The sequence below is a fragment of the Mobula birostris genome, chromosome 1, assembly GCF_030028105.1.
Source record: "Mobula birostris isolate sMobBir1 chromosome 1, sMobBir1.hap1, whole genome shotgun sequence".
NCBI lineage: Eukaryota > Metazoa > Chordata > Chondrichthyes > Myliobatiformes > Myliobatidae > Mobula > Mobula birostris.
Window position 1 is genome coordinate 92,410,774 of NC_092370.1, and position 19,258 is coordinate 92,430,031.

The 19,258-nt window shown below is 42.8% G+C and overlaps 1 protein-coding gene across 3 annotated transcripts in view; it reads left to right on the forward strand.

Annotated features, from left to right (window-relative positions):
- lama1 (laminin, alpha 1) overlaps window positions 1-19,258 on the forward strand; it is a 346,500-nt gene that overhangs the window by 60,101 nt on the left and 267,141 nt on the right. The window lies entirely within an intron of this gene.

The window sequence follows — 19,258 nt, forward strand, 5'->3', positions numbered from 1 at the left end:
GTATCATGGTGGGCTACAACCTTGTGACTCTGGAACAAAGCAATATTGTACTTAGAGCTAAGATCATAGAGTGAACAAACAAATCAATCTCTGAATGATAGGATGCAACTTAGAGTGAATCTGACTGTGAGTGTATCAAGGTATTTATGGATTTGAGGGATAAATCAGCTATGATCTTAGTCAATGATGATGATGGAGAAACTGGATGTCCCTACTCCTTTCTCATATGTTTTTGATCACTCATTTTTCCACTGTCAGGGCATCTTCCTTCAGCAGTATCTGAATTACTGTGGACTTTCTAATTTCATAGTATGTGACAGTCAAGGTTATATTTTTAACATTAGAAAACACAGAGGTGACGTACAGGGAAATAGGTCACAACTGGCTACACATTAGTGAGATAATCACCACATCATAGTGGCTAAAAGGATCATTTAAAGGGAACAATTGAAACTATCTAAAATAGAAAGTTAAAAATTAATTTTAAAATCATTGAACTTTCCAGGTATGACAACATTATGTGGCAAACACACATGCTCACTGTTGTAGTTCAAAAGTACATTGTTCCATATTACGTTTGCAAGATACTAATATGCAACACATTGCTAAAGCCATGAACATTAGACCAGATATATGTTTGACTTTTGTTGCAGGCAGTCATTTCAATGCATCATCCGACCTGCTTCCTCTCCAGTAACAGTTTAAGGCACGGCCTAGCCACTGCCTGACAGCATTGTTGTTTAAGCACATTTGTCACTTTTTGTTGAAGTGACATGAGGCGAGAATCAAGAGATGATCTGCGTTGCATGTAGTTTGCTTTGGTAGCTCCTAACATATCTGAAGAATGGTGTTCTTCATATGGAATCTTCCTAATGGTAGGAAAAGAACCAACGTACAGGTGATTTATCACCCAAACCCAGTGCTTATGCTGTGAATGAGATCTGTTGTCTGTGCCTCATAGTCGGCAGTCTACTATATCTCACCCTGCCCTTTATCTGAGTTACACTGCTGCTCCATTTCTTGTGCAATATTGGCACTGTTTATGTTGGCTGTGTTGATTCTGTGCTCAATCTGATTGCCATGTTGACCTATCTCCCAAATAAACAAGCCATCAAAGAAATTTCACCCGCCCACTCTTGGTTATCAGGGGTAAAGGACAAGGCACCTATCATTGGAGTTGGTGGATGATCAACTATTCATGGCCTGTCTTTCTTGCCTTGGTTCTGCAGAGCATCATAGAAATTACAGAGCAGCTAGAAGAAGTTTAACCCATGAAACTGCATCATCTGGAGTTAGCTCCTTTTAAAAGAGTTTATTAGACCTCTTCCAACCTTATAGGATTTTTTCCATTTCTAAATATGGCTGTAAATACATTAAGAGTGCCCAATGTATGGACACTCTTGCATTCAAGCTCCTATAATAGTATTAAGTATAAGTACATAAATACATACATTCATTCCTCCCAATGGCAGAACTAATTTCTTCTTTCTTCTCACTTCCTAATTGTTTTTTCTTACCAGTTTTCTGTGTTTTTCATGCATTAAGTACCATATGTCTATCATATCATATAATTTGTGTGTATTTTCTGATTTATGGACAAAAATGACTTCCAGAGGTCTGTAAAAATGGAACCCGTTTTACTTGGGATTGGCCTGTACTTTCAGTTGTCTTTTGAAGAGTGAATCCCTAATGTGGGAAAACTCACTTGGACCCAGCTGCTATGTTAGTCACTTTGAAGCATTGGCTCCATTACAGTAACCTTTGCGTCATTCTTCCATTAATTCCCCTTTTGCCACCTCCCTGTGCGGCATTTGCCAACTGGAGGAAACAATTGTCACTCAGCTCAATTCAACATTTAACTTCCCATGTTAGTTGGATTTGAAATTTGGCCTTCACATGCAACAGACACCAGTATGGTGCAACTCCCTTTAAAGCCAAGCCATTGACATTAGCTTTCTATATTCAGCCCTTTGGAACAGGAAGTCCAACCCACTAATGTCTTTCTTCACAATGGTGATTCTCATTGCTGACATTTATCAAGACTTCACCATAACCTTCGGCTGTTTTGTTCAGCAAATGTGCTCCAGATACCGCTGTAAATATAGTTTTTCAAACTCAGAACCAGGAATCTTAATATTATAAAATTGCTTTCAGTTGGAGATGTTTGAATATATGCTATGTGAAGCTGGAGTGTGTGGACCTGGTGGAAATATCTGACATCCTTTATCTTTTGATTAATGCAGAAATTTGAGATGGCCCTTTAGACAGAGCTTGAAGAGGTTTTGAATTAGCTATGAAAATAACAGAGCTGATGAGAGTGCCTGAAGGCCTGGTTAATGATGGGCTACGTTTCCAATTACTTGTGGGCTTTGATGTGTGCCCATGGTAGTCGTTTAGTTATTAAATGAAACAGTGTTTGGTTGTGACGCCCAGCAGCAAGCTGATCAAAGTAGCATTCAGTGCAGACTAGTGAACTGAGTGCCTGCTTTTATACTTTCAAAACTGGGGTAATCTTGCTCAATTTGATTGCAGGAAGATTACCAGGTATTGTAAGCTTATCGTTTGTTAAGAACTGTTGAATATGTATTAAAATCAATAGGTTGCTACCTCTGGATTTCATAGTGTGCTATCACAGGGAATGAAACATTTATATAGAAAGGGACATTGTTGTAGGATTTTGGTTTCGCTCATTTCTGCTGTTGGTGACCTTTGGAAGGCTTGTTCAGGCTGGTCAGTTGAATGATATCTCTTTGATCTGGATTAATGAGTTGAACCTGTTTTGGTCATTGATGTCTTTACAGCAGGACCTGCTCACTCACATTCAATTTCATTATGTGACAATGAGTTGCAGGATTCCAGTATAATTTATTCTCCTGAATTGAAGTAAGACAGTTTTGGACTTTGAATGACTGGTCAGTGGAAGCTGCAAACATCCCTTCCCTTCTACCAGTAAAGGAACCTGGCCATTTTGAGGCTTCATTACAGCAACCCGAGTGAAAAGCCGGTTTTGCTTTTCCAAAAATATACTTAGTTCGTGCGTTGCAAAAATATATTGTTGTGCATTCCAAGTGTCATGAAACCATGCACAATATCTGACTCATTAAGTGCCTCATTCCTCTGGAATACAAAATTGTCCTCACATTATTGCTAATTCATCAGTAATGCCCAGCAGTTTTGCAGGAAGGACCATATTGAAACATTAAGAGAATTAAGGTAGATAGAGATATAGATAGAGAGGTTTCAGGTCATTTACAATCTTTAAATTAACAAATATGCTTAAATATGTTGAATTCCCTTTAAGTGTTTTGAGTGTTCTAATTATCCTTGATATCATGTTTGAAGTTTAGTTTCTTTAATATTTTCTATTATTCATACTTAGATTTTTAAATTTGTTTTTAATTATTTTATTCTTATTGAGTTTGGAAACGTTATCCACCTTCACAGAGATGACAGGATTATAGACAAACTCCACCAGCCTACGTGGTGGTGGGAGGAAAGGGTGTGCTTCTGAAACGACTGTCTAAACTCCACAGGATATTGCTGATTAGGAACCAGCTGCTCTGTTAGCCTGTTTATGAAAATCATCACCAACAGCAAGAAATCTCGCTGAAATCTCACCTATCCGGAAGATATTGTAGCGAAGTTGAGTGGAGTGTGTGGGTAGAACAGAACCTTGCATCCTCTGGCCACTTGTTGTGTTCCACGGACACGTATTGTTTCAAAACAGACATTACTGTACCAATGCACAGACCCGTACCAGGCTTCCAGTTGCTTGGTGTGCATAGAATCACAGAGTTATACAGAACCGAAACAAGCCCTTCGGCTCAAATTGTCAGTGCCAAGCAAGATGTGTATCCAAACTAGTTCCATTTCCCAGTATTGGATTCCAGTTAATTGGGCCATCAGTCAATCTGGGCAGCTGCTGATTTAGGACAACTCCAAAAGAACAAAGATTAATTGAGAAAATAGCCAGGATTCCCTTTGTTTTTTGGGACACCACACTACTTAATTAGCGCAGGGGACTGTTGCTGAGCAATTTCTAATTAGCGTCAGATGTGTGCATTTGTGTGGCCATTAGGCACTATATTGTACAGTTTTTTAACTATCAATAGTTACATGTGCTTGTGTTTAAACTGCAGTGATATTTGATACTGATAATTGGTGAGAAATAAGCAGTAAGACAATTCAGAACTGTTTTGCTCACCGCAGTTTCAAGCATTCAGGCTTGGAGATGCCAGAAACAGCCAGGAGTGAAAATGTAACAGTTTGAAAATGAAGATTTGGAGGATGCAATCATTGATAGCATTTTTACGAAGATAGTCCATTACTTATGCTAGATATTTGCACTGATTTTGTTCATTTACAGTCAATCAAAAGAATGTGGCAGCATTCACTGGATGAGATCCTCTGTTGATAACATCAGGCACTAATACACAGTTCTATGGTACTGTCGTAGTATTGATAGTGTTCTAATTTAAATACATTTGTTACTCAGTTAAATAGTAGCTTGTCTTTTTTATACCCTTTTAACTACTTCCATGAAATTTCAGCTAATTGGGGCAGCCGCTTAATTGGGCCAAAATGTACTGGGCCAGATGTGTCCCAATTAACTGGCCTATATTTGGCCTATAACTTCCTAAAACTTTTTTCATTTTAAAGGTTGTTATTGCACCTCCCCCAACCATTTTCTCTAGCAGCTCGTTCCACCTCAGTTGCACCTCCAGTTTCCTACTAACTGTCTCCCCTCTTACCCTAAAACCATGTGCTAGTTCTTGATTCCCCAACCTGGAATCTGAGCTGAACACTGAGATGCACCACTCTACAGCCATTGGTTGTGATCAGCTCCTGCTTGCTGGAAGGACAGTAGGACTTGGATACAGTAAAGGGTATCTTCCACCAAGTCAGTGGTCTGGAGGAACAGACGGAGAGGGTTTGAAGAGTTTCACAAAGTCAATGGTTTGGAGAATGGACAGAGAGGGTTTGAGGAGTTGCACAAAGGTAATGAAGAGGGTTTGAGGAGCCTCTTAAAGAAGAGAAGGTGGAAAGACAGAGTTAATTTCTTAGTTGACAGCGTAGACTGTCAAAAGTATAGACATCATTGTGGAATGGTTACATTTTGGGAATGTTCTACAATTCCTAAAATGACTGTCCCCAGCTTTGTAAGGCATTGGCCAGATTGCCCTTGGAATATTGTGAGCAGTTTTGTGTACCTTATCAAGAAAGGATATACTGGCATTGGAGAAGGTCCAGAGAATGGTAATGAGAGTTATCCCAGGAATTAAAGAGCTAACATATGAAGAGCTTCTGGGTCTCAATTCACTAGAGTTTAGAAGAATGCCGGGGGTGGGGGGGGGGGGGTGGCGGGGGTTCTCATTGAAATCTATAAAATATCGAAAGTTCTAAATAGGAGTGGATGTGGAGAGGATGTTTCCTATGGTGGGGGAGTCCAGGACCAGAGGGCACAATCTCAGAATAGAAAGACATCCCTTCCTAACACAGATGGGGAGGAATTTCTTTAGTCAAAGGCTGGTGAATCTGTGGTATTCATTGACACAGATAGCTGTGGAGACAGTCATTACGTACATTTAAAGTGAATGTTGATAGGTTCATGATTATTCAGAGCATCAAATATTATGGGGAGAAGGCAGTAGAATGGGATTGAGAGGGATAATAAATCAGACATGATGGAATGGCAGAACAGACTAGATGGGTTGAATGTCCTAATTCTGCTCCTATGTTTTATGGTCTTATGATCTCAAATATCTTGAAATACTGTATTTGTATAGATTCTATCCTGAAAACAAACCTCATTGACAACATTGAACAAAAAATAAACTGCTGGAAGAACTTAGTGGGTTGAGCAGCAATTGTGGAGGTGAAGGGATGCATCGTGTGTTGGATCAAGACTTGCATGAGCATTGAGAGTGTAGAACAAAGGAAGCCAGTACTGTATGTAAAAGTGAGAAGGAGCGGTGAGACAGGCTGGCAAAGAATAGGTGGTATCAGATGCAAACACGAGGAAATCTGCAGATGCTGGAATTTCAAGCAACACACATCAAAGTTGCTGGTGAACGCAGCAGGCCAGGCAGCATCTGTAGGAAGAGATACAGTCGACGTTTCAGGCCGAGACCCTTCGTCAGGACTAACTGAAGGAAGAGTTAGTAAGAGATTTGAAAGTTGGAGGGGGAGGGGGAGATCCAAAATGATAGGAGAAGACAGGAGGGGGAGGGATGAAGCCAAGAGCTGGACAGGTGATTGGCAAAAGGGATATGAGAGGATCATGGGACAGGAGGCCTAGGGAGAAAGAAAAGGTGGGGGGAGCCCAGAGGATGGGCAAGGGGTATAGTGAAAGGGACAGAGGGAGAAAAAAGGAGAGTGAGAGAAAGAAAAAGAATGTGTGTATATAAATAAATAATGGATGGGGTACGAGGGGGAGGTGGGGCATTAGCGGAAGTTTGAGAAGTCAATGTTCATGCCATCAGGTTGGTGGCTACCCAGATGGAATATAAGGTGTTGTTCCTCCAACCTGAGTGTAGCTTCATCTTTACAGTAGAGGAGGCCATGGATAGACATATCAGAATGGGAATGGGATGTGGAATTAAAATGTGTGGCCACTGGGAGATCGTGCTTTCTCTGGCGGACAGCGCATAGGAGTTCAGTGGAATGGTCTCTGAGTCTGCGTTTGGTCTCGCCAATATATAGAAGGCTGCATCGGGAGCACCAGACGCAGTACAAGGCGACATTTCACCTGTGAGTCGGCTGGGGTGATGATCCTCTCATATCCCTTTTGCCAATCACCTGTCCAGCTCTTGGCTCCATCCCTCCCCCTCCTGTTTTCTCCTATCATTTCGGATCTCCCTCTCCCCTCCCATTTTCAAATCTCTTACTAGCTCTTCTTTCAGTTAGTCCTGACGAAGGGTCTCGGCCCGAAATGTCGACCATACCTCTTCCTAGAGATGCTGCCTGGCCTGCTGTGTTCACCAGCAACTTTGATGTGTGGTGCTATGAGATGATGGGTGGGGGAAGGGATGATGGGCAGATGGAACCAGATGGGGGAGGGGTTATGAAAGATGAACCAAGGAAGAAGAAAGCCTAGTAAGCAGATATGTGGACGATGGGCAGATGACACCTAGTGGGGGAGGGATTTGTGGCTAGGTAAAAAGAGAAAAGAAAGGGAAGCTACAGTTGGAAAGTCTAGTGTTCATGTCATTGGGCTGTAGGCTACCCAAGAGGAATACGAGGCTTTATGCTTCTCATTAGTATTTGGCCTCACAGTGGCAGTGGTGACAACTGAGGGAGCTCAGATCAGTGTTAAAGTGGGAAGAGAAATTAAAAAATCATGCAGCCAAAAGCTTAGGATAGCTGCTACAGAGAGAGCACAGGTGCTCCACAAATTGGTTACCAAGTTTTAGCTTGGTCTCACCGACATACAGGAGCTCACATTGAGACTAATTTGAAAAGGTGCACATGAATTCCTCCCTCACATAGAAGAACCGTTTAGGTCCCTGGGTGGTGGTGAGGGGGAAAGTGTAGGCACAAGGTGTTGAACTGCTGTCGTCGCAGGGAAAAGTAACAGGACAGGAAAAATTGAGTGGGAAGGAATGCACAGAGCGTGGATTCAGGAAGAGAGTAGTCCCTGTGGAAAACAGTAAGGGTGGGTGGTGGGATCCGGTGGAAGTGGTGAACGATGATGTGCTCTACACAAGGCTGATGGGGATCAGGAGAACTCATTCCCTGTTCTACCGGGGGCGAATGGTTGGAGGAGTAAGAGCAGGCAGTTGGGAATACATTCCAGTATAGACCTAGCTTGAAAGAGTGCAGAGGGCACATAGTCTGAAAGGACAAAGGGTCTACTTCTGTGCTGTAGTGCTATATGACTCTATCCTTTCACCAATACCTGTCCTCTCACTCTCTTTCATTTGGGTTCCATCTCATCTTCCTAGCAGCCATATACTGTAGCTAAAGCAGCTGATTTTCTTCTCATTTGGTTCACCTTTCAAAGGTTTCAAAGGTACATTTAATGTCAGAGAAATGTATACGGTATACATCCTGAAATTCTTTTGCTTCGCAAACATCCACGAAAATGGAGTCCCCCAAAGAATGAATGACAGTTAAATGTTAGAACCCCAAAGTCCTCCCCCCACCCACACATAAGCAGCAGCAAAGCAACGACAGCCCCCTCCCCCACCAGCAAAAAAGCATCGGCGCCCCCACTGACCACTCGACTCTTCCCTCCGTAATGAGGGAAAATGAGGTGTTCCTGTTTCACAGTGAGAGGTGAGACATAACAAACAACTCGCTGGTTTATGATGTTAAAAGTCTGTTGTGTCGCTTCTTCCAAGCTCGGTGCCCAAAGAACTTGGGTCTCTGGGCACACAGCCAGCAGCCAGCTTACTGCTTTCAATATTCCGTCTCCCAGGACGCACCAGTTTCCTGCAGCGGCACCGACTTTGAGTCCCCGCCTTCAGAGCCACGAAATCCCAGAACCATAAAGATATGCTAGTCTTCTAGGCCGCATCCTTGACACATTGAATAGCAGCCAGTCATGAGACCCTGAGAGCGGGTCCCATTCCTGCAAAGAACTGAAGTCAGCGTGCAACTCCGGGTCAGGGTCTTCAAAAGAACCCTAAAAGGGAAAAAATAGAGATATTAAAGATAGAAATAGGACTGTTTCTGAAGATGCAAGCAAAGGAGTATCTCCATCCCCCCATCTATCCCATCTCCCATCTGACTCTAATTGTCCATCTCTCCCCTCCCCAGAGTCTGGTTTTAACTATCACCTATCAAATGCTATTTTGCCCCTCCCACTCACTTATATTTATACGCTGTGCTCCCTCTACACTCTCAAAAAGCATCACTGCTTTTTGCATAGAGAATGTAAAAGAAGCAGTTGAAATGTATAGCCTAATTGTAAATTGTTTTCTGTGAACCAGGTTTCAGGTTAACTGAGGTTTCCAGAATCTTGGCCTGCAGCATCAACCAATGTTGTCTGTCCACAGATACTCCTTGACTTGTTGACTTCTTCAGGAGTTTACGTGCTCCAGATCCCAGCAACTGTAGTCACTTGCATCTCTACCTTGATAAAGAACATAGTTGCAAAATCTCTTCCTCTGCTTACTTAATTATTTTTTCAAGTTGCTATGATTTTGTTAACCATTAGGTCATGTCTGAAATTCATTCTGCTTATGTATTTGCATAATGAAAACCTGCACTTGGATATATTGGGGGCGGGGCGGGGGGGGTGGGGAACAGGACCAGAGAACGTTATCAGATTCAATTTCTGAAACATCTCAAAGTGTGCCTTGCCTTGAATATTTATTGGAACAAAGTGTCATTACAAACTTTAATAAGATCACACTAGGAGGCCTAGAGCAGTAACAAGATAGTTAATTTCCAGCATCTGCCATTCTTTTGATTTTTCTCTTCCTCAAGACTGTTTACACACTTAGAAGACACTTGGTAATAAATGAGCAAACAGGAAGGAATGCTAAAAAGGCAGCTCTAATTCCCCATCCATGGTAATTAACCAAATAGCTCTGGGGAGCTATTTGTACATCTCATGACCCCTTTGCTGCAGCAAACTTTCTCTTTCCTTTTAACCTCCAACAGCTCTCTCATGGATTCCTGGTTGGGGGTGGTTTCTGTTGCCTGCACTGGCCATGTTTTCTAATTACTTTACGCATTGCTGCAGTTTTCTTAAGTACGTGAATGAAACAGCTTACATGTGCAGCCTAATTGCACATGCGTTTTCTTTGAACCAGGTTTTAGGTTTACTGAGGTTGTCAGGGTTAAACAGCAGTACCGTGCCACATTCATTGCTAATGCTATTGAGTGTGCACAGCATGTTAATACTGAACCAGATATCTGACAATTCAGTCAGTTGCCAATGGTGCTAAAGTGACCTCCGGTTCATGCAAAACGTGACAAGTTTTTAAAAATTTTGATATTGGGGTTGAATGTGCCAGGTATTTATTTATTTTAAGGAAGGAATTGCACTCAGCATTTTAAAGTAGAGAAAGGAGGTGATAAATTGACCTTGTAACATGAATAGAAGTGACCTGACATAGTTTTGCAAGATGGATTGCTGTTGTATGTGACTCTGTGTGTGAGGAGTTTAAGAATGGCTCCTGTTGTGGCTTAGTTGCATCTACCCTTTGTCTCCTGAGTTAGAAGATGTTAGTTCAGGTCACACTCTAGAATTTCTGTGATATAAACCCACCATGTCAGAGTTTGCCTAAGTACTGAAAGAATGTAAAAGCTTGGAAAAAAGTAAGAATATCCTTCTCAATGCCCTGACCCATATTCAACCTTCAAATAACTCTAACAGCAACAGGCAACATTGCTGAACATTGTTGAATGTGGTATCATGATTTGTGAAAATTGATCATCAGGTATGCTAGATTGTTACAGCTATATAAGAACTTGATCAGACCCCACTTGGAGTAATGTGTTAAGTGCTGGTCACCTCACTACAGGAAGGATGTGGATACTATGGAGAGAGTGCAGAGGAGATTTATAAGGATGTTGCCTGGATTGGAGAGCATGCCTTATGAGAATAGGTTGAGTGAACTTGGTCTTTTCTCCTTGAATCGACAGAAGATGACAGGTGACCTGATAGAGGTATATAAGATGATGAGAGGCATCGATCGTGTGGACAGCCAGAGGCTTTTTCCCCAGGCTGAAATGACTAGCACAAGACGGCATTGTTTTAAGGTGCTTGGAAGTAAGTACAAGGGGAATGTCAGAGCTAAGTTTTTCACATAGAGAGTGGTGGGTGCGTGGAATACACTGCCAGTGATGGTGGTAGAGGCGGATATAGTAAGAGACTCTTATAATAAGAGAGCTTAGAAAAATAGAGGGCTATGCGGTAGGCAGCTTCTAGAGTAGGTTACATGGTCGGCACAACATTGTAGGCTAAAGGGCCTGTAATGTGCTGTAGATTTCCAAAAAAAATAGTGATTCACTTCACAATAAAGCTCTTTAATACATTCTAAGTCATGAAAGGAACAATATGATTCAACTTATCACATCTTCTAAAATTTGTTTTATAGAAATGCGCTTTCCAAATCTCCATCTCAGGACCCAGTTTACCATTTGATGTTTATTGGTTAGGTGCAAGAGGATTGTCATCCACAAGGGGTCTGCCCCTCTGACCTTCAACACAGGTATCCCTCAGGGCTGTGGCCTAAGCCCCCTCCTTTACTCTCTGTATACCCATGACTGTGTTGCCACCCACAGCTCCAATCTGCTAATTAAATTTGCTGATGATACTATGTTGATTGGCCTAATCTCAAATAATAACAAGGTAGCCTACAGAGAAGAAGTCATCACCTTGACATAGTGGTATCAAGAAAACAACCTCTCCCTCAATGTTGCAAAAACAAGGGAGCTGGTTGTGGACAATAGGAGGAATGGAGACAGGCTAACCCCTATCGACATCAGTGAACCAGGGGTTGAGAGGGTGAACAGCTTTAAGTTCCTCGGCATACTCATCATCGAGAATCTCATGTAAAGCTGTACATACAGGCTGTGTGGTGAAAAACAACAGCGTCTCTTTCACCTCAGACGTTTGAAGAAGTTTGGTATGGGCCCCCAAATCCTGAGGACTTTCTACAGGGGCACAATTGAGAGCATCCTGACTGGTTGCATCACTGCCTGGTATGGGAACTGTACTTCCCTCAATCACAGGACTCCGCAGAGAGTGGTGCAGACAGCCCAGCACATCTGTAGGTATGAACTTCCCACTATTCAGAACATTTACAGAGAAAGGTGCATAAAAAGGGTCCCAAAGGATCATTGGGGGCCCGAGTCACCCCAAGCACAATCTGTTCCAGCTGCTACCATCCAGGAAATGGTATCGCAGCATAAAAGCCATGACCAACAGGCTCTGGGTCAGCTTCTTCCACCAGGCCATCAGACTGATTAATTTACTCTGACACAATTATTCTTCTCTGCTATATTGACCGTCCTATTGTACATACTATAAATTGCACATTGTACATTTAGATTAGATTATGAGGACACTCAGCTTGTTTATTGTCATTTAGAAATGCATGCATTAAAAAATGATACAATGTTCCTCCAGAATGATGATCACAAAAAAAAACAGGACAAACAAAGACTAAAACTGACAAAACCATTTAATTATAACATATAGTTACAACAATGCAAAGCAATGCCGTAATTTGATAAAGAGCAGACCATGGGCACGATAAAAAAAAGTCTCAAAAGTCCCGATTGACTCATCATCTAACGCAGGCAGCAGAAGGGAGAAACTCTCCCTGCCACGAACCTCCAAGCGCCGACAACTTGCTGATGCATTGGAAGCACCCGACCGCAGCCAACTCTGAGTCTGTCCAAAAACTTCGAGCCTCTGACCAGCCCCTCTGATACAGCCTCTCCGAGCGCCATCCTCTGCCGAGCGCTTTGACTCCGCCCCGGCGACCGAGCAACAAGCAAAGCCGAGGACTCGGGGCCTTCTCTGGAGACTCTGGACCACAGGGTAGCAGCAGCAGCGAAGCAGGCATTTCAGAAGTTTCTCCAGATGTTCCTCCGTGCTCTCGCATCCATCTCCATCAAATCAGAATTGTGCATGGCACTCTACTTGACAAATAACAGACATCACCACCGGAGTGGCCGTTGCATCGCGCCATCTTCTCCATTTAGCTGGAGATGTAACATAAAGATTTTTACTCCTCATGTATGTGAAGGATATAAGTAATGAAGTCAATTCAATTCTAATTGTGCCTACACGTAGCATTCATCCACAAGAGCCTTTAGATGAATTGCTGATGGAATGGTAGACACAGTCCTGCTATTCACTAGATTTAAGGATATCTTGATCAGCCATCTCACCGTGGCTGCTGTGCTTTCTAATTTAGCACAATGTGCAGTATGCATGGCCTTTGATGGCTGGATGTTTCATTAATTATTGATCTGGTAATGCAGTGGGAGAGTTGGTATAATTCTTGATTCAGTAGTTCCTGAAGAACCTATGATTCTGAAGTACCCATGAACGTTCTGTTTGCATCCTGGCACGGTCAGTCTTTGAGAGCAAAGTAGGACCTTGCTGCATTATCAGGGTTATTATTGTCCAATCCTGACAATGTCACTTGAGATTTGCATTGCAAGAAGCAGTTCCTTTATTTCTGTGCGACCTCAGTATCTGGGTTTGAATGTGGACCTGCAGACTGTGGATAAGATAATTAACATGACTAAAAGATAGAATGAGGTTGTAGTTAAATAACCAGAATAGGTAGATTCTCTGTATTCCTGGGATTCAATTGGAGGTGTAGAATATGTTGCTATGAAGCTATCTATAAGTGTTTTACTTATATTACCCCCTCACTGGGCTCGTATGCAAACGTGGTTCAATAGCTATCTCTGATAACAGCCTCGTGACTCGGGTGAGAAGGCCACCTTTCACAAACAATATGCGTCTAGGGTTGGTATGACATGGGGTTCAACCAAGCAAGAAAGTTGGGGTGTTCTGATTGACAGAACGTCAAGTGAGTGAATGCTGTGTAAATACTGCCCATACACAATTATTGATCAGCAAGAAATAACAGATTGTACACTGCATAAAATTATAAAGGAAGTATATTTACTAATTTCAGCTTTATCAGTTATTAAGAAAAAGAGAAGAAAAATGGGCCCCTTACAGTTAAATCTGTCTAAATGTGCATATGTACACATGAGCTCAGTTCTTCCAAAAGCTAGGTATAACTGTTACTCACGACACTGAATTCTCATCACCAATCACTGAATTCAAATGAATTGACTATTACTTACATCCTTCATATACATGAGGAGTAAAAATCTTTATGTTATGTCTCCATTTAAATGCAATTTATAGTAATTTATAATATGTACAATAGGATAGTCAATATAACATAGAAGTACAATTGCATCAGCGTAAATTAATCAGTCTGATGGCCTGCTGGAAGAAGCTGTCCCGGAACCTGTTGGTCCTGGCTTTTATGCTGTGGTACCTTTTCTGGATGGTAGCAGCTGGAACAATTTGTGGGTGGGGTGACTCGGGTCCCCAGTGATCCTTTGGGCCCTTTTTATACACCTGTTTTTGTAAATGTCTTGACTCGTGGGAAGTTCACATCTACAGATGTGCTGGGCTGTCCGCACTATTCTCTGCAGAGTTCTGCGATCGATGGACGTACAATTCCCATACCAGGCAGTGATGTAGCCAGTCAGGATGCTCTCAATTGCGCCCCTCTAGAAAGTTCTTAGGATTTAGGGCCCATACCAAACTTCTTCAACCGTCTGAGGTGAAAGAGGCACTATTGTGCTTTTTTCACCACATAGCCAGTATGTACAGACCATGTGAGATCCTTGGTGATGTTTATGCCAAGGAACTTAAAGCTGTTCACCCTCTTAACCCCAGATCCATTAATGTCAATAAGGGCTAGCTTGTCTCCATACCTCCTGTAGTCCACAACCAGCTCCTTCGTTCTTGTGACACTGGTTGAGCTTCCCGTCTTGGACCCTTCACCTTGTGAAGCTTTCTTTGTAATCATGTCTTCCCGTTGAATCAAAGCCTAGGGCGTCTCTCCTGATCTTCCCTTTTCTGCATCTCTTGCCAAAAAACCACAAACCCCACCAGTGTCTGTCACAAATCTCTCTCCACCCATCTCTCTCGGGAACCTTCTCCCAATTCCCCCATCTTCTCTCCAGAACCTTCTCTGCATTCCTAAGTGGAAGGCCATGGAAGAAAGAAAAGGGGGAGGTCCTCTCCATGGCCTTCTGCCTTTTCCTATCAGATTCCCCCTCTCCAGATCGGCATCTCATTCACCAATCAACTTCCCAGCTCTTTACTTCACCCTTCCCCCCCCCCCACCGTTTCACCCTATCACCTTGTTCTCCCCCCCCCACAACTTTTGTACTCTGATTCCTCATCCTGTTTTCCAAACCTGACGAAGGGTCTCAGTCTGAAACGTAGACTATTCTCTTTTCCGTAGATGCTGCCTGGCCTGCTGAGTTCCTCCTCCATTTTGTGTATGTTGCTTGGATTTACAGCATCCGCATATTTTATCTTATTCGTGATTGAACCCTCTAAATCCCTTGGTTTCTCTTATGCCACTAGTCTTTTCACCCCTTCTTTTTCCTCTCCCCAGCCTCTTGATCTGTGCACCACCCACTCATTCGTCCCTCCAGTTTCCCTCTTCACCTCCTTCCCTTTATTCCATGGTCCACTATCCTCTCCTAGATTCCACCACCTTCAGCTCTTATTTACTTCCAACTATTCCCACTTTTTATATCATTCCCATCCTCTCCTTTCCCCATGTGCTTTCATTCCTCCTCACCTGGATCCACTAATTATTTGCCAAATCTCACTCCACCCCTTCTCCCAGTCTTTTATATCAGCCATCTTCCCCACTTTACAGTCTGAATATCAAGACCCAAAGTGTCATCTGTTTGTTTCCTTTCATAGATGTGCCCACTGAGTTGCTCCAGCGTTTTGTGTGTTCTTCCAAATCACTTGTCTTCCGTATTTTACAGCCTTAGTTTTAGTCAAAGAAACTAAATAACTCCCAGTGAGATAGTTAAAAGAATAAGTACTAAAAGTGTTGTATCTGAAATGGATCCAACACTTCCCATGCAAATGAATTGGATAGGTAATGATTAACTCCAGGATATGCAGAGAGTCAGCATTATGTTGCTTAATTTTTAACCATTTGTTAACATTTCCAACACTCTTTATCTGTTCTGCACATAAAACTGTTACTGTGGTCCATTATAAGCTGTTGCTTACATAATTAGGTAGATGTAATAATACACAATCTATTCATATTCTGCTTGCTGCAGTCACTCAGCTGCATAATCGACAGACCAAGAATTTATGCATCAGTATTTTCCTCAATGAACTAGTCAAAAGACACAATAGGGAGAATGACGGCTGCTTATTCTCTACAAATTATTTCCGTTCATTTCTCATGTAATATTTTCATCAAGCAGCAAGGCTCAACAAGTCACACTGTGAGTTGCAGCAATATTGAAGTGTAGATGCCATTTGAAAGAAAAATTGATGTGATTTGTGGCCAAGGCTAAAAATACGGTTTCTGCTATCTCTAATTCAGCAGATGGTCGACATCAGTATCCCAAGGGAAGGAACACGGCGGACATCTCAGAGCACTGAGAACCTGTACTTATTCCAAAATGAGTGCTTCAACAATCTAATTCACCCACCTACTGATCTGTGTTGACCCATCGCCACCAAGGCTTTAGTTTCAAAAACTTGCATCTTTCCACTGTGTGTGTGTGTGTGTGTGTGTTATATGTGTGCGTATGTATATATATGTGTGTGTGTGTGTGTATATACATATATATATATATATATACACACACACACATATATATGTATAGCTTCAGTTGCCTAAGACTTCTGCACAATACTGTATTTGTCAACATGGAGTGGAGAGCGATTTTGCAAATCTGGTGGGAGCAAAGGATGTTGTGAATGGATGGAGCACCACGGGAGGGGTGTGAGACAGCTGGTAGAGAAGTGCCAGGGTGGAGCACCACGGGAGGAGTGTGAGACAGCTGGTAGAGAAGTGCCAGGGATGGAGCACCACGGGAGGGGTGTGAGACAGCTGGTAGAGAAGTGCCAGGGGTGGAGCACCACGGGAGGGGTGTGAGACAGCTGGTAGAGAAGTGCCAGGGTGGAGCGCCACGGGAGGGGTGTGAGACAGCTGGTAGAGAAGTGCCAGGGATGGAGTGCCACGGGAGGGGTGTGAGACAGCTGGTAGAGAAGTGCCAGGGATGGAGCGCCACGGGAGGGGTGTGAGACAGCTGGTAGAGAAGTGCCAGGGATGGAGCACCACGGGAGGGGTGTGAGACAGCTGGTAGAGAAGTGCCAGGGATGGAGCGCCACGGGAGGGGTGTGAGACAGCTGGTAGAGAAGTGCCAGGGATGGAGCGCCACGGGAGGGGTGTGAGACAGCTGGTAGAGAAGGAGTGCTGGGGTGGAGCACCACGGGAGGGTTGTGAGACAGGTGGTAGAGAAGGAGTGCTGGGATGGAGCACCACGGGAGGGGTGTGAGACAGGTGGTAGAGAAGTGCCAGGGGTGGAGCACCACGGGAGGAGTGTGAGACAGGTGGTAGAGAAGTGCCAGGGATGGAGCGCCACGGGAGGGGTGTGAGACAGCTGGTAGAGAAGTGCCAGGGATGGAGCACCACGGGAGGGGTGTGAGACAGCTGGTAGAGAAGTGCCAGGGGTGGAGCACCACGGGAGGGGTGTGAGACAGCTGGTAGAGAAGTGCCAGGGATGGAGCGCCACGGGAGGGGTGTGAGACAGGTGGTAGAGAAGTGCCAGGGGTGGAGCGCCACGGGAGGGGTGTGAGACAGCTGGTAGAGAAGTGCCAGGGTGGAGCACCACGGGAGGGGTGTGAGACAGGTGGTAGAGAAGTGCCAGGGATGGAGCACCACGGGAGGGGTGTGAGGCAGGTGGTAGAGAAGGAGTGCTGGGGTGGAGGGGGTGGAACACAGGGGCAGTCATACCCATCCCTGAGACACTGGGCAAGGACATTTGATTTTAAACAATTAGTTTACTGATCATTACAGAATCTCTCTCTGGTGCTTCCCGTTTCCACTGCTCTTCCTTCCCCTATTCCCAGCCATGATTCCCTTCTCCCTGTTCCTTTCCCACTCTCAGTCCACAACAGATAGCCATATCAGAATCGGGTTTATCATCACTTGCATAGATCATGAAATTTAATTTTTTTTAATGCAGTGACAGTACAGTGCAATACATAAAATTACTACATTACTGTGCAAAAACCTTAGGGACCCTACCGATATACATGTTGGAAAATTGGTCCATCAGTGGATTATAGGAGGACTTAAAAGTCACATTAATTGAAAAGGAAAAAAGTTTTATAAAATTACCAGAAAAATATTAAATCTGAGGATAAAGAACATTCTACAATTCAGCAAAAGTTACTGAAGTACTGATAAAGAAATAGAAAATAGAATAATTAGAATAAACTAGATGGAAACAAAAAAAGCTGAAAGAAATTATTTGGTTAGTGAAAAGACCATTTAGGACATATGCTAGATCCTTACAGACAGAAATGGGAGAATTTATAATGAAGATTAAGAAAATGGCAGAGTAAATAAACTTTCTGAGCTATATACACAGAAGAAGGTGCAAAAAACTTCCTAGAAAACTGAACCAAGGTTCTAATGCAATTGTGGAAGTAAAAGAAATTAGTATCAGTTAAAAAATGCTCTTGGAAAAGTGAATGCACTTGTAACATGAGTATTAGCACTTCTATCCCAGCATTCTAATTTGGTTGCATAGAGATTGTACATGTTTTCCAAAGTTCTATAGATTGTGAAATGCGTTCTGCAGGTCAGAAGGTAGCAAATACAGCCCTAGTATTTAAAACTGGTGGGAGAAATCCAAAGAAAGAAAGGGTAAATGGGGAACTAACTCCTCTAATGTGCAAAATTCAGCAAACAATGCTTAAGGATATAATAGCAAGGCACTTTAAAGATAATGCAGGCAACCCCTATGTTGCAATTATTCAGAATAATGGAGATTTGCCCCTCCAGCATTCACAACTTTTTTAGAAAATGGAAACGTGGAATTAAATGTACTCGCATGTAATTTTATGTGGAAAAAAACACGTTTTTTTCAACTTGCGTTTCTTGATGCCTCCACTGATAACATGGCACTGTGTTATGGAAAACTGTGATACAGGACCACTTGCTAGCAACACAACTGAATGAAAAAGAATTTCTGCAAATAATGCTTGGTTACTCTGTTGGAGTTCTTTTGAGATATATTTAGTGGAGCAGGTGAGGGGTGAACTAATGGATGTGGTGTACTTGGATTTTAAAGTGCCACAGTGGAGATTGGTGAATAAGGTTAGGGCACTCAGAATTGGAAGTAAACTTAGAAATGTAACATTTGCTTCTTTCAGGTAAATTATTAATATAGATTGTAACCAGGACTCAAGGCACTGGGCTATAGAAGGAGCTGGAGCAGGTGAGGACTTTATTCATTGGAGTATAAAAGAATATCTTATCTAATAATATTATCTAAGAGAGGTATATAAAATCATGAGGACATTGATAAAGTGGAAGCACAAAGTCTTTTTCCAAGGGTAGAGGAATTAAGAACTAGAGAACATAGGTTTAAGTGAGAGGGAGGAGATTTAATAGGAATAGGAGCCTATTAAACCTCTCCCCTCTCACTTTATTCTAGAGGGGGATCCACTTATGGAAGGAGCCTCCAGAGGAAG